Here is a 15,896-nt window from a genome sequence, read left to right as displayed (position 1 = left end):
ATTTGTATGCTAATGAAAGGCTTTATTTTTAAGAGTTGTAAAGGCTAACTAACTAGCAAAACTAGGCCACATTGATTATTGGTTAAGGGAGGTGTCAATCCTTCTAAGTAATTAAGGTATTTTAATCGCTAGGCTAAAGCTAGGGATCAAGGCATTAATATTTCCCACCGCTATGAATACAAAGCGTCAATTTTATAATAAATATACCAATTGATTTTATCTCCTCCTAGTATTTTAATTAATGCCCGTCTAAAATAAAGCAGAAGTTGAACTAATAATAATTCAGTCAAAGGTAGTAATCGTGGCACGGCCCACCACCACCTACCCGGTGTTGGTGGGCCCCACAAGATAGCAAATTCCCACAAAATAGCAAATTTTCACTTTTTTCAACTTCTTACCTATTTTTTCCCCTACTACCATGTCGGATGAAAAGGAAAACGTTGAAATCCGAACTCTATAGGCCGTAGCTGCCTATGATCAGATAGATAAACCCAATTTATCTAAATTAGCGCGGGAATTTGAAATTCCCTACGGTCGGCTACGCGGTAGAATCCATAGGCGCAAGCCTAGTTCTACTACTAGAAGCTAGAGAAAAGTATTAAACCCTCTTTAAACCCGAGCAATATATTCCTAGATCAATTCTCTATATAAAGCCTATACTAACCCTACCCCTAAGCTTATTAAGCGGGCTGCAAATAGCCTACTAAAAGACCGGGTAGTTGGCTATAATTAGGTCTACCGCTTTATCGATTCACTACCCCTAAATATAATCTATATCAACCCTAAACCTACTAAAAAATCGAGGGTTAATAGCGAGGATTTTAGAGAATTATACCTATAGTTTAATAGCCTCCGGGGGTAATAAACTAATACTAATTCCTTCTAAACGAGATCTTTAATTAGAATAAAACCGGCTACTAAATTAACTAGGGGAAACGATAGAAGGTTATTGCTCCTATTAGTAGGGGTAATAACCCTACCGGTAGTTATAATAAATCAATTACCGGTGTTAAATATATATCCGCCTTTAGTTAGGTAATAATACCTTAGTTTTTACCTAAAGGTTCTATCTATATAGAGGAGTAGTATACCGATATCTCTACGCCTAATTTCCGGGTTAAACTAACCCTAAATAGCTATATCGATAATAAAACTACCTTTAAATAGCTCTATTCTTTTTATCTAGCTATAATTAGGCTAGTTTAGAAAGGTAGACTAAGGCTTTTAATAATAGATAATTATAGTTCCTATACTACTATTAAATTCTATGATTTTTATAAGTAAAAATTTATTATTCCTTTCTTCTTTTTTACCCTATATAACCTATCTATACTAACCGCTAGATAGCTAGGTATTTTAATACCTAAAACACTACTACTATAAGGCTAATAGTAAGGTTGTTATATAGGGTAGAAGTACGTCTAAAAAACAGGATTTTTTCCGGATTATTAAAGACGCCTAGAAGTAAGCTTTATGTAAGAATTTACTGTTTTCAGGTGTAAGGCCTGTCAACCGGGTAAGATACGTTGGCTTGGGAGAAGGAAACAAGGGTGTATTGGGCTGTGTGTGCCAAGACTAATTCTTGCCAGAATCCAGGGGTCCCGGGGGACCTAAGATTAAAAGGAAATGTGCGTGCTAAGGCTCGACACCGATTAGGTGACGAACCCCGCACGATTTATATACGTATTAGAAACTTCTATAAATATATATATCGCCTAAGTTCCTATTTTACCTTTAAAAGGACCTTTATCCTTTACAATTATTCCCCTTCTCCTACAAGGATATCTATATCCGAAATAGATAGTAGCTATAAAGTATTAGGGAGATATCGGTAATACTCTATAATAAAGGAGCTATAATTAGAATAGTTCCGAATCTTTATCTAATTTTTCTTATATCTTTATAGTATTAGGACTATATAGCTATAGGTATATTTATAGTAGAGAATCCTAATTTCCTAACTATCCTCGATATTTAGTATTAATTTTACTATACCCGCTATTCGTAGAAATCGAATCTATCTAAAAATATATAGTATATAAGTTATCTTTACTCGATAATTATTTATTTTACCTCTAAAATAAGCGTAGTTCCGTTTTCTATTTAGTATTTCTTATATAAGGCTAACTTTAAAAAATACTAGTAATATAATTAATAGAAATTAGTATATAAACCCCTATTAGAAAGAATATAGGGAGATCGCGTTAAATTAATCGCGATTCTAGAGTAGGTAGCCTAATATTAGTTACCTATAAATAGATATTATATATAAGATATAATATATCTCTAAGAGATAAGTAAGGAGGTTATTAATTTAGCTAAAGACTTCGATACTACCTATAAAGTATATAAATCCGATTATAGGTTTTCGGATAAAGACTAGAAGGATTTTATAGAGGCTAAGATAGATTCTTAGAAATTATACGCTTTAGTAGTAATTCGCTAACGACCTATTTTAGTATTATAGCTATCTCGTTAGTCGCTATACGATATATTTAAATCCTATCCCGCGTCTTTTTATTTCTTCGATAGAAGAGTAGTAGAAACGGTTCTATACCGAAATAAAATAATATCTTTAAATAGAAGATAATAGTTTTATTATTTAGACTTAAAATAAGTATAATCTTTTAGTAGTAATCTAAAATATATATATCGGATACTTCGATCTTATAATACTAAGCGTTATTCTAAAAGACTTAGTAAAGGATCTAGTAGATTCTTTTCCTATTCCGCTTTTTAAATTATAGGCGGGAGATTACGTATTAATATTATTTTAGATTTTAGTTTTTAATAGGTAGTAAATAAAAATAGAAGATATAACTTATATTTTTAGATTTAATCTATAGTTTCCTATTTTATATAGAATCCGATCTAGACCCTATCGCGTTAATAACCCTTAATTTATTTTCTTCTTATAACTCTCTATCTTCTTACTTTTTAGATTTATATTCTTTTACTTCTTTATTATTATTTTATAGATTAATTATAATTATATCTCCTATCTATTATTTACTATATAAACTACGCTCTCTAATTTTACGCTAGTATACTTAGTATATAATATACCTATACGTTTCTATATACGAGTAGATAGATACTAATTTAGTATCTCTTTAATTCTTTATTATCCGCTACTTCGCTAAGATATATAATAGGAAGAATTATTAATACTATAATAGGTTATATAAGCCTTATAAGATAGTAAGTATTCTAAACTACTTTAGTAAGGATTCGGTACTAAATTATACTAATTTTATTTAGATCTCTAAAGATATCGAGGGGAACTACTATAAACTTTCGGTATACTTATTATAGATTTAGGACTTTTAGATAAACTCTAATAATAGCTTTAGCGAAGACGCTAAGTCTAATATTAATAATTAGGATACTATAATTATATTATAGCTACCCTATAAGCTAGTTATTAGCGTTATAACGTACGTTTAATATCTTATTATAAGCTTTAATAGTTTTATAAAGTCTTACTATTATATCTACTCTCTTCCTAGTATTTATATATCTTAGGTAAAGTATTTTCCTTTATATTCTTTAGGATTTTATTCTAACTTATTACTAGGCTACTAGAGACGCTTATTCTTAGTAGGTATCTAACTATAATTTATTAATAATTCTTTTTATTACCCGTTCCTATTACTACTACTAAATATAAGAAACTTACGAATAAGGTTAGTTACTACCCTCGTCTATATATAGCTAAGGAGTCGGCGTATAGCTAATATACTAGGATAATCGCCTTCCGGGATAATATATAAGAATTAGTCTAGGCTACTTAGGATAATTCCTAGATATCTAATACTATAAGATAATTCCTAGAGGCGTATCTAGCTATATTCCCTTTAGACCTATAAGTATAACGGATTAATTCCGATTTTAATTCGGCGGCTATAGCTATTTTTAGATTTTCTTCTTTCTTAGAGTTTTTTAATATTTTAATATAATTTTTAGTATATTTACTATTACGTTTTTAGGTATCTATTAATTATATTTTAATAGCTAGCTATACTATTTTACTAAATAGTATAATTTATTTTTAAATTAATAGTAATCCTTAATCTCTTCGACCTCTTATTTATTATTATCCGCTAGTTCTAATAATAATAATTATTCTAATTCGCCCTCTTATTAGTACTATAGCTAAAATAAAAAAGATAGAGAAAATATTATAGATCGCTATATATTAGCTAGGGAGTAGAAGGCGATACGCCTATTTTCCGATATATTTAAGGATTCTAAAAGATCCGATCTATTAAGATAATAGTTTCTTTATAGTACCTTCTTTTAATTATAGATTTTTTATTAATAGGGCTACTAGGTTATTTTTCTTAAATATTATTTCTTTATAATACTTATTATAATAAAATATCTATATTTTAGTTACTATTCTCTATACTTTTTATAGCTTTTTATAAAGCTCTATAAGCTTTTAAATTCTTACTAGAGCTACCGATACCTCTCTTTTAATACTACCGTCCTTAGCGCGTATTTAGAAGTTTAGATTAAACCCTAATAAGACTTAGAAAGGCGATATTCTAGTTATTATATTAACGGTATTATTATAAGCGAATTCTATAGTATATAGAAGTATAAATTATATCTTCTATTACTCGTTAATAAAGTACCGAAGATAGTATTTAAGTATTTAGTTTATCCTCTCTATTTAACCGTTAATCTAGGGATAGAACGCTATTAAATACCTTAGTTTTATCTAGGATATATAGTATAATTTTAACTAAAACCTACTTATAAAAACTAATCCCTAGTCGGATATAATACTATTTAGTAGTCCGAATCGTAGTTTAATACTTTAATAGAATAGCTTAGCTAATTCCGAAGCGTCTATTATAGTCGAAACTAGGAAGAAAAAGTACTATTTTAAAAAACGGTCTATAACTACTAAAATTGTATTAATTATCCTTCCTTTCTAGATCGATTAAAGTAAGCCTATAATAAAATCTATTAATAATTCGGTAAAAGGCTAGGAGGGAATCGGTAGTAATTCGAGCTTACCGAAAGGGCGATATCTTAACGTTTAGGCGGTTTAATATACCGCGTAAGATTTTACGTATTTTTTTACGTCTTTTTTATAGGTTAATCTAATAGAAATCTCTTCTAAAAGTTCCTCGGTCCTTACTCTCCTAAAATAGCCTATAATAGGGTTGTTATAATATATTATTATCAATTTTTAATAGATACCCTCCTTCTTTAGTATATATAGACGTCCTCGGTATCTAAGGTAATCTAAGGCGTTGTCACGTCCTGCACCATACAAAGTAAGGTGCAGAACCCGCCTGGACCCGAGATGGCACCTTCAAGGTAGACCCTCGGAGGTCTTCGGGGACCTACGTAGACATATCAATGGCCTACGAGATATATAGGTCTAATACATATGATCTCGCTTAGGCTACGTATATTGCATAACTAGTAGATTTGGAACTATAGATAAAGGTTTATAGTTTAGTTTAAATATATACGTAGTACTAGTTATAATTGCTTCGTAGTAGTAATTCGTATTATATATACCCTTAGCATTCTAATCATACCCTTTATAAGACCCTTTATAGTAGGTCTTTATATTCTAAACTATCTTATTTTTAATCGGACCGCTACTAGTAAAATATAGTGCCTATACGCTGAACCCGCGTAACTATAGAGTAAAGTAAGGAGACGCCGGAGGTAGCTATAGAAGATAACTTCGGAAATAGACCTCGGCCTTCCTAAAGATAAATATAAAAGGTATAGGTAGGTTCTATAAACCCGACCGAATCTATTATAGAAGAACTAATCTCTATTATAACTATCGAAGATAACAAATAAACTAAGGATTTAAAGATAATAAAGGCCTACGTATAATAGCTTAAAGAACTTAAAAAGTATCTAGAGATATAAGCGTAGATAGAGAAACGTATAGCGGAACTAAATATAAAAGCTAAGCTAAGTATTCCTCTAATAAGAATAATATCGTTAGTAGATATAGATCTCGATAATAATAAGAAAGAAGATAATAAAATAAGCTTCGGAGTCCCCCTAGTATACTATATATTAAGTATAAGATATCCTCTATATCTAATAAGTATTATAAAATACTCTAGAAAAATACTCTAAAAGTATAAGATATAATAGACGCGCCCTAAATAACTACTTCGGCTAATACTTATATTACTTTAAAGATAATATTATAAAAATAGATAAGAAGGTCGAGGTCTTTAATAGCGATATAATAATAATATAGGAATCCTATATTACTAAATCTAAAGTACTAAAAACCTATATAGAGTTTATTTAATTCTTATAATATATAGTAGATAACCCTTAGGTTATCTATTAAGAAGTAGAGGAATAATAGATATATTACTAATAAAAGCTAGGCTAATTAATTATAATATACTCGCTATATATCGACTAAATAGCGAAAACCTATATATACTACTACCGGAGAATATACGTAAAATACGTCTAAGTATAAATATAATTAATAATATTAAAGTAGAAGATTATAGATAGGTCGAGATAGATCTAAACTATTCGTATACCGACCTCTTAGATCGCCTATAAACTATCGAATTAGACCTAAATTTATAAAAGAAGACTTCGAAACCGAGTTAACCTATCTTAGAGAAATAAAATAAGAAAGATAAACGACCCTTTATAAAGACGTAGGATATAGAGGAAACCTCGTAACCTACGTATAAAGAGCCGGAAAAGAAGCGTAAAAAGGATAAGAAGCCCTTATCTATATATAAATATTACTAGAAGTATAGCTATAAAAAAGTAAATACTACTTCCTCTATAGAAAACCGGGTAATAATATAAAAGACGGTAGAAAAGATAATATAAAAAAATAAAGAACCTAATATTTTAAGCGGTAGCTATATTAGGAGTTACTATTTTAAATCCGTAACCTCTAAAAGCCTTTATAAGTAAGGCTATAATCTATATTAAGATAAAGAAAATCCCTATATATACCCTTATAGATTATAATATAAAATAGTCTTTTATTAGTTAGAAATAGGTAAAATAAAACTTAGAAGACTTATAACTCCTACCGCGAATAGTTAAAGCCGTCGATAGATAGGAGATTAGGTCCTATAAGATACGAGAAGTAAAGTTCAACCTAACTAATAGTATAGGCGTAAAAGAAGTTATAACCTTATAGTAAAAATAGTAGATATATAAGGATATAATCTAATTTTAGGATTCGACTAGTTAACCTATAAAAACCTATAGATAGATTAGAAAGAAGCTTTATAGTAATATCGTAGTATATAAAACGAAGATAATTTTAAAAGAATTACGGTAGAGGACTATATATAGGACCTATTATAAAATATAAAATATATCCTAATATACCTATAGGTAGGCCTAGTAGGGTCTATAAGACTAGGAGTAATATAGAAAGAAGCCTTACTAGAGGAATATATAGACTTTATAGATATATTCGACCCTATAGAAGTAAGGATCTTAGTATTATATTTAAAGACGGATTATATAATTAATTTCTTTATTAAGCGCTTTTATAAACCCGTTAGCGACGTTACTCTTCGTCTCGACGCGCCGTAGATCGATCTTCTTCTAAAAAATAGCGTCCTTAATAAAAAACCACTTTATATTAAGCTAACGTATACTATTCTTATACGAATAGTAAGTAGCCCCTCTTCGAAGAATAAGAAATATTAATTCGAAATAAACTCTAAGCGAACGCGGATTATTACCTTACGAACTCTCTAAGGGTTACTTATATTATTAGCCGCTATAGTAAAGAGGTAATAAAGTATATTCTACCGAGATAATAGATCGGCGCGACCTACTAATACTATAATATAGCGGAAATTCTTAAGTATTTAAATAGCGTCTATAGAAACCCGAATCGATTAGTTAATACTAAAAAAGCTACTATTTACTAGTTATAAGAAAAGGGGATAAATTCGGATAGTTCTTATCTAAATTCCGCTATCTAGTAGACAAAGTATAAGTAGACCTCGATAGCTAAAAGAAGGACCTCTACTATAAACTTACTATAGACTTATAGAGGCTAGTTATCGTAGATATAAATAAGACGTCCTCGTTTAACGAGTTTATCTAGATCTATTTATAGATCTTTAACTGATTAGATATAATCGTTAATTAGGAAAAGAAGAAGTCTATATAAAACTAAGATAGTAGTAGAGAAGGCTTAAAGAGCTATACTACTATAATAGCTATCTCTATTAACCTACTAAGGGCTAAAGATAGCGAGATCCTAAGAGTAAAAACTAAGATTAGCGTAGTAAAGTATTATAAATATAGAAAAAATAGATATTTTATAAAAGACTATTAGTAACGAAAGATAAAGATAGTAGCTATAATCGAGTAACTAGCCCTAATCTTAATAAGCCGGGTAGAGGAGCTCGACGACTTAGTAGAGCTAAAAAACTAGTACCCCTAAGAGAAGTCTCTTTCCTAGATAAAATAGTCGGTATCTAAGCGTTTAATCTTATAAAGAAGATATTCTAACCGAACTAAAGTATAATTTTTAGATATAGCTCTTATATAACGCTTACGTTACTACTATTATAGCGTTAGTAGATATAGAGGCGGATTACTTTATTATTATCGATATAGATCTAGCGATTCTTCTATTATAAAGATTTAGGGCGCCTATAGAGAGGTTAGAAACGCCCTATCTAATTAGAGGATTCGATAATTAGGATAGACTAATAATTATATATTTTTATTAAATTAATATTAGTTATCGACGGCTAATAATAACTATAGCTATCCTACTTAATTACTAATCTTAGAGCTATAAATATTATTCTAGACTAGCGCTAGTTAATATATTATAATATATTACTAAACTATCGGAGATATAACCTATAATAGCTAGGAGAAGCTACTATAGTCGAGGAGGTAGTAAGGAAGTAGAGTATAATTATCTTATAGGAAATCTTAAAATAACTAATCTTAGATCTAGTATACTAAGCCGATATAAAATAATAAGAGCGGAACGCCCGAATAGAGGAAACGCGGTACTCGTTACTAAAGACTTAAAGAGAGGACCGGTAAGATAACCTAGTTAAAATAAAACGCGTATTAACTAACCGCGAATAATCTCTAAAGCCCTAAAGAGATCGGAGTAGAAGTCTAAAAAGATACTTCTTTTAATAGATATTATAATAATCGGCGTAATAAGATTCGGTAGATATATAAAAAGAAAGGCGGCTAATATCTTTATTATAAATATATATAAGATCGATAAAATCTTAGTCTATAAGTTAAAAAAGAGGAGCTAAAATAGTAAATCTTAAAGACTTACTATAACTACCTCGATATATTCTCTAAGAAAAACTCGGATATACTACTATCCTTATAAGATAGGATCGACTATAAGATTATAATTAAAAGAGAGAATAAGCTCGGTTATAACCCGCTCTATAAAATATCTATAAAAAAACTTAAAATAGTAAGATAATATATTATCGAAAATCTATATAAGGAATTTATTATCCTAGTAGCGCTCTCTTTATCTTACCGATTATTATAGTAAGGAAACTAAATAGTAGATTATAATTCTATATAGATTATCGAAAGCTTAATATAATAATAAAAAAAGACTAATATCCTCCTATTAATTCCTAAGATACTTAAGATTAAGAAAGGTAAAGGTCTTTATAAAGCTAGATATACGTTAGGGTTTTTACCGAATTAGGATAGACCTAGTATCGGAGGAATTTACGACTTTTAGATTAAGGTTAAGATCTTATAAGTTTAAGATTATACCCTTCGGCTTAATAAACGCGTCGGCGGCTTTCTAAAGATATATAAATAATACTTTAATCGAGTATCTAGATAACTTTTATTATAATTTTTATAGATAATATCCTTATCTATAGTAAGGACCCTATTTAATATAAAGAGTAGGTTCGAAAGGTTCTAAAGTACTTATAGAAGGCTAGACTATAAATAGTAATATCGAAGTATAAGTTTAGTATAATAAAAACTAGATTCCTCGGCTTTATTATTAGTACCGAGGGTATTTAGATAGACCCCGCAAAGATTAATATCGTCGCTAAATAATAGGTCCTAGAGATAATTAAAGAAGTTTAATCCTTTCTTAGATTCTATAACTTCTATTAAATATTTATTTAGAACTATAATAAAATTATAAAACCGCTATATTAGCTAATAAGAAAGGATTATTAGTTTAAATAAATAACCGACTACTAGAAGGCTTTCGAAAGGCTAAAAAAGCTCCTAATAAAAAATATTAATATTATACTACTATAATCTAATAGCGGAGACTTAAGTCGAAACCGATATTTTAAATAAAGCGGTAGGAGGTATATTTATCTAAAAGATATAAATAAGTAGTAGTACCTAATATTATTTTTCTTAAAAAACGCTTTCGCTAATAAAATAAAACTACGATATCTACGATAGGGAGATACTCGCGATTATAAAGATACTAGCGGAATAGAGACCTAAGCTAGAAGGGCTATAAAAAAGACGAGCTATTTAAGATATATACTAACTATCGGTTCTTAATATATTTTATAATAAAAAGAACGCTAAATAATTAGTAAGCCTAGTAGGTTTAAACGCTAGTACGATTTAGATTTATTATCGAATACCGGTTAGTAGTAAAGAACGCTATAACGGATATATTATCCCGAAAGAATAAACTAGAAAGCTCGATAGATTACTAAATATAAACACTACTATTCCTAAACCGACTAAATAAAAGAGTAGAAACTATAAGCTAATCTAAGGATCTAATAGTAGTTATCTTTATACTAATAAATATCCTAATACCTAAGATAGATATTATAGAATAGGTTAGAATAATAAACGCGGAGTATCCCGATCTTACGCGATATTAGGAAGAGGCGATAAACGCGGAGTCGCTATATAAAATTACGCTAATAGGATTACTAACTTATAATAGCCGATTAATAGTACTAAAAGATAATAACTTACGCGCGCGTTTATTAGATAAGATATACCGCTAAGCGTTAATAACGTATTCTAGGAAGAAGAAAACGGCTAATCTAGCTAGATAATAATACTTCTAGCTAGGATTATAGAAAGACGTAGATAAGTATATAGAAAACTATTTAATCTATAAATAAATAAAACCTTAGTACGATAAGAAGCTAGAGTTACTATAACCGCTACTAATACCGACCGGTTTTAGTAGTATATTATAATAGACTTTAGATCGTTCTTAAAGAATAAATATAGATATAATATAATATATATTATTATAGACCGATTAATAAAATAGCTAATCTTAATTCCGTACTATAAAATAGTTACTCGCTAAGAGATACGTAAGGTTATTTATTAAATATATATACTAATACTATAGTATACCGGACTTTATAATCTTAGATTAAAGACTATAATTTATATTAGAATTCTAGAAAGAGTTCTATCGGATCTTAGGCGTAAAAAGGAAACTATCGACTACCTACTATCTATAAACGGATAATTAAATAGAGATTATAAACTAATTATATAATATAATAACTAAGACTATTTATAAAATACTATTAAAATAATTAGTCGGAAATTCTACCGATAGTAGACTTTATAGTAGTAATACTTCTATAGGATTTAATAAGGATATCGCTATTTATTATAAAACCAGGGTATTAATCCTATCTATCGTAGGACTAGTAAATAGCTAGCCCGCTCCCGAAAACTAGCCTAAAATAGAATATTTAGAAATTTGTTAAACTAATAAAAGATATTTAGGTCTAGACTAAGTCTACATTTAAAATCGGTATAAGATATATAAAAATATAAGACCGATAAGTATGATAGAATTAGATTCGATATAAACGACATAGTTTTTATTATAACTAAAGACTAAGTAATATAAAACTAAATTAGAAATTAGATAATTGAACTGCTAGATTTATATAAGATCCTTAAGAAATCTGGCTATTTCTTTAAGATCGATCTCCTTTAAAACTATTAAAATTTACCCTATCTTTTACGCTAAGAAACTATATAAAACTAGTACTATAGAACTCTTTAAACCGGATAGATTTAAGACCCTCCACAGACTATAGTCGTCGAAGACTATAAAAAGTACGAAGTTAAGCGAGTCCTAGCTAGTAAGACCTAAAACGAAATTATAATATCGCGTTAAATAGACTAGATATAATAATAATCAGGTATAATACCTAGCCTCTAATTTTATATATACCTATAAAAATTAGTAAGGTTCTACTATATCTACTAGAGATCGGGCGGGTTTATCTTTTAACTTACTAAAATAGGAGAAAGTACTATAGACTAAAATAAGTTCTAGATTCCCTATCTTAGCGATAATAGCCTAATACTACCGGAAAAAAGAGATATATAATATTACTTATATAGATATAACTAAGGGTAGCTACCGGATGTACCCTAGGAAATATAAGATAATCTAGAGCCTTTAACGCCTAGGAAATTCTTTGCCAAACCCCTTATCGCTAATTAATAACTAGCTCTCTAGTATATAGCGCTAAGAGTATTTAGGTTCAAACCTAGAAGATCCTATATACTAACTACCCGGTTAAGAGTTTTATAAGGACCAGATTTCGGTTATAGACAACTTTACTACTAAGTTTGCGAGATAACCTACTACTATTAGTAGAGTCTTTATCTAGTTCTTCCTAAATAAACTAATTAAGTATCGGGAAGGGGACGACTATAAACTACCGCGGGAGCTTATAAATAGAGGAGGAATAGGAGATAGGGGAAGGGCCGTTTAGGTAATACCCGTCCCGGGATTACTGCCACCCGCCGTTTTGACTATTATCTGAGTAAAAGCTAAACCGCAGGACGGAAGATAATAAATAGGTCAATCAAGGGATTACTTAATTGAAGCGAAATTACGATATAGACTTCCGTCTATAAACAGAGAGAAGGATATATATATATAGCTAGCATTCAGTTTTTAGGCCTATCCTTTTTACCTATGTCAACTTGATTCCGGATTAGCCCTTTATCTTCTTCTAACTAACTAGTCAGTTATAATTAATTACCATCACACCTTCTAGTCTAGGGTCTCTCTACCCAATCCTAATACTGAAGTCGATTTACTATCTGCTTTTGAGGTCCTCTAGAGTCTCTAATTACTAGTCGTACCTAATATATACTATAGGTATAGGGTCGTTCTAGGGCCTTGCTTTTTAATAATAGTTAAATTAAGGGCGTAGCATATAATTTGTTTTCTTTAGCGAACTCTCTACTAGCTATATTATATTCTACGCTAGTATCTAGATCACGCTATACGTTTCGATACCGGTATATATAAATAATCGGTACGTAAAGGCGTACTATAGTCCTAATATGACAAGGTATTAAGCTAGTATATCAGGATCTCCTCCAGCTCTTGGCGACTTTTTCCGATTATCTAGAGTCCCAATTTTTAATACTTAGATAATAGATTAAACTAAGACTTTCTAGAGGTAATCCTAAGCTTAATGGTTTTTATCTCTATAAATAAAATAGGCACTTTCCGGTATCTTTTCGGTACCGTTTCTCTTTTAAATTACGTATTATTTATAGAGCTTCGTAAGTATCTCAATTATTTAATCTATATAATCAGCCCCGGCCTTAGGTTTCTAAAATCCCTAGGTTATTCTTTACCTCGAAGTTATCCTCTCTACCGAGAAGTCGAGTTTCAAACGTGAGTAATTTAATATCGAATTAGTATAGTTTCTGTGGAGTCACGTGACGGCCACTATCGAAGAATATTGGTGATCCTGATCCTTTGAACTCAGGATATTGTTACCAGATAGTAGCTGATTTTGCTTCTCTTCTTTTCTTTCTCTCTAGGAAGATCTACAAAATCCCATCCTTTAAGGTTAATATTTATTCCTATAGCCTATATTCTATCTAATAGGTTATGCGCCCTTGCTCGTGCGACTCCGAGTATCTTTCGTTGAAATTTTTAACTAATTAGAGTTTTTCTTTTTCTTTTATAGGACGCGTTTTTTCGGCCCGTTCCGTATCTTTACTTTTCGACTATCGATCCTATTATTAATTTTTATCGACAATCTCTTATCGTAAGTTAATATTTTTATTATTCCAATTATCTAAGGGAGCTTCGTTTTCTATAATTAATACTTCGATGCGACGGACAGTACCGATATACGTATTTCTTTCGATTAAGACCGAAGACGGATACTCGACGTATAATTAAAAATAACTAATTCCTACGATAATAATAATAACGGAGGAGAAGGTTCATACGTTCTCTCCCTGCTTCTCGCTAGTAATATAATCCCATTTGTGAGTTTTTAGGGATAGTAATATTACTCTAATAACGCTTAATCTTCTTAGACGAATATATATATAGGGGACTAATCTTCCCGGAAGTAAAGGAGACAAAAGCTTAATAAAGGTATTAATTGGCTTTAATAGTAGTAATCTAGTAAGATAGAAACTCTACGTATAGTTTAAAATAGGCTTAGAAATCTAATAACAACCAGACTAAACTACTACTTATTCTTCCTCTAAAATAATAAGATTATAAACCTCCTATATAGAAATCTCTTTGAAAGCCTCCTACGGAAAAATCTCTTATAAAGAAATCTCCTATTTAAATCTCTATAAGTATCTTCTCAGGAGTCTCTAGATAAATACTAAGGAGAAGTAGGAATAGCCTATTATATAGGAACTTCTATATTACGAGTAGCTCGCTGTATACGCTATCCTTAATAAATAAAACTATTATATTTATTATCTTTATAGTTACTATTATCCTCTTTAATTAACTAGTAAATAACTAGAGACTCTAGAATAGCCTCTAAGACCGGAGATACTACTACCTATTTTCTAGGCTACGGTAGGACTAGCGGAAGTAATAGTCTACCGTCTATATAATTAACTATATAACGTCGAATTATCTTATAAATCTACGGTTAAAAGAACTAGACGTTAACGTATTAACTAAGGAGCTAATTAATAAATTAGCTACTAATAACCTACCTTTTTATCGGTAGAAGGTAAGCTAGTTTAACTTACTTCCAGAAGTTCAGTTATTAAGAGTAGAAAGTTAATCTTCAATCTCCTATATTCTAGTTAATAGCTTTAATATAAGTAGTATAGTCTATACTCTTCCTAGTATATCTAGACCTGCGAACACTTCTATTAAATTATAAGTCTTAAAACCTAAATTACTATCTCTAGCTATCTACTAGTAATAGAAATAAATAAATAATCTCCTTCGAAGTAGGATTCTATATCTTAAAGATATAACTATTCTTATCTTTATAATTAATTAGATATCCTCTAAATATATAAATAGCTAATTTCTCTAATTAAATATATATCTCTCTCGGAATATAGATAAATATAATAGTACCCTATATATAAAGATATTTTAAATTAATCCTTATCTTACTAAGATTAAGACCCTTTTATTAAGAAATAATCGGTATCTTCGAAGTCTTTAGATTAACTAAACGATTATAAATATAAATTATAGTATTTACTTAGTAAAGCTAAAGTTATTTAGGAAGCTTAGCGTCTATATTTATTATATATTAAATCTAGTTAATATAACTACCTATATATTTTATAATATTATTTAGTTTAGATATATAGGTAGGTATAATTTTAAAAACTATACCTTTCTTTTTTATTTATATCTAAAACTTATAGAATTTAGTTCCTCTATTAATCTATTAGAAAGCTAAGTAACGTTTATAAAGAATCTTCTATCTCTTATAAAAAGTAATTATATAAGATATAATCTCCTCTTTAATTTAAAAATATAGTCTTTCGGTATATTAAGTATAATTATTAATAATTAGTATCTAATAATATTTACTATAAGATCTAGATAGATTTATAGTTTATATATCTATATAAAACTTTATACCTAACTTCTTTATATA

Source organism: Penicillium verrucosum (genome assembly GCF_028828655.1).
Source record: "Penicillium verrucosum strain IBT 35672 chromosome Unknown utg000001l_segment0_segment0, whole genome shotgun sequence".
Classification (NCBI taxonomy): domain Eukaryota; kingdom Fungi; phylum Ascomycota; class Eurotiomycetes; order Eurotiales; family Aspergillaceae; genus Penicillium; species Penicillium verrucosum.
This window is presented reverse-complemented; position numbering follows the sequence as displayed.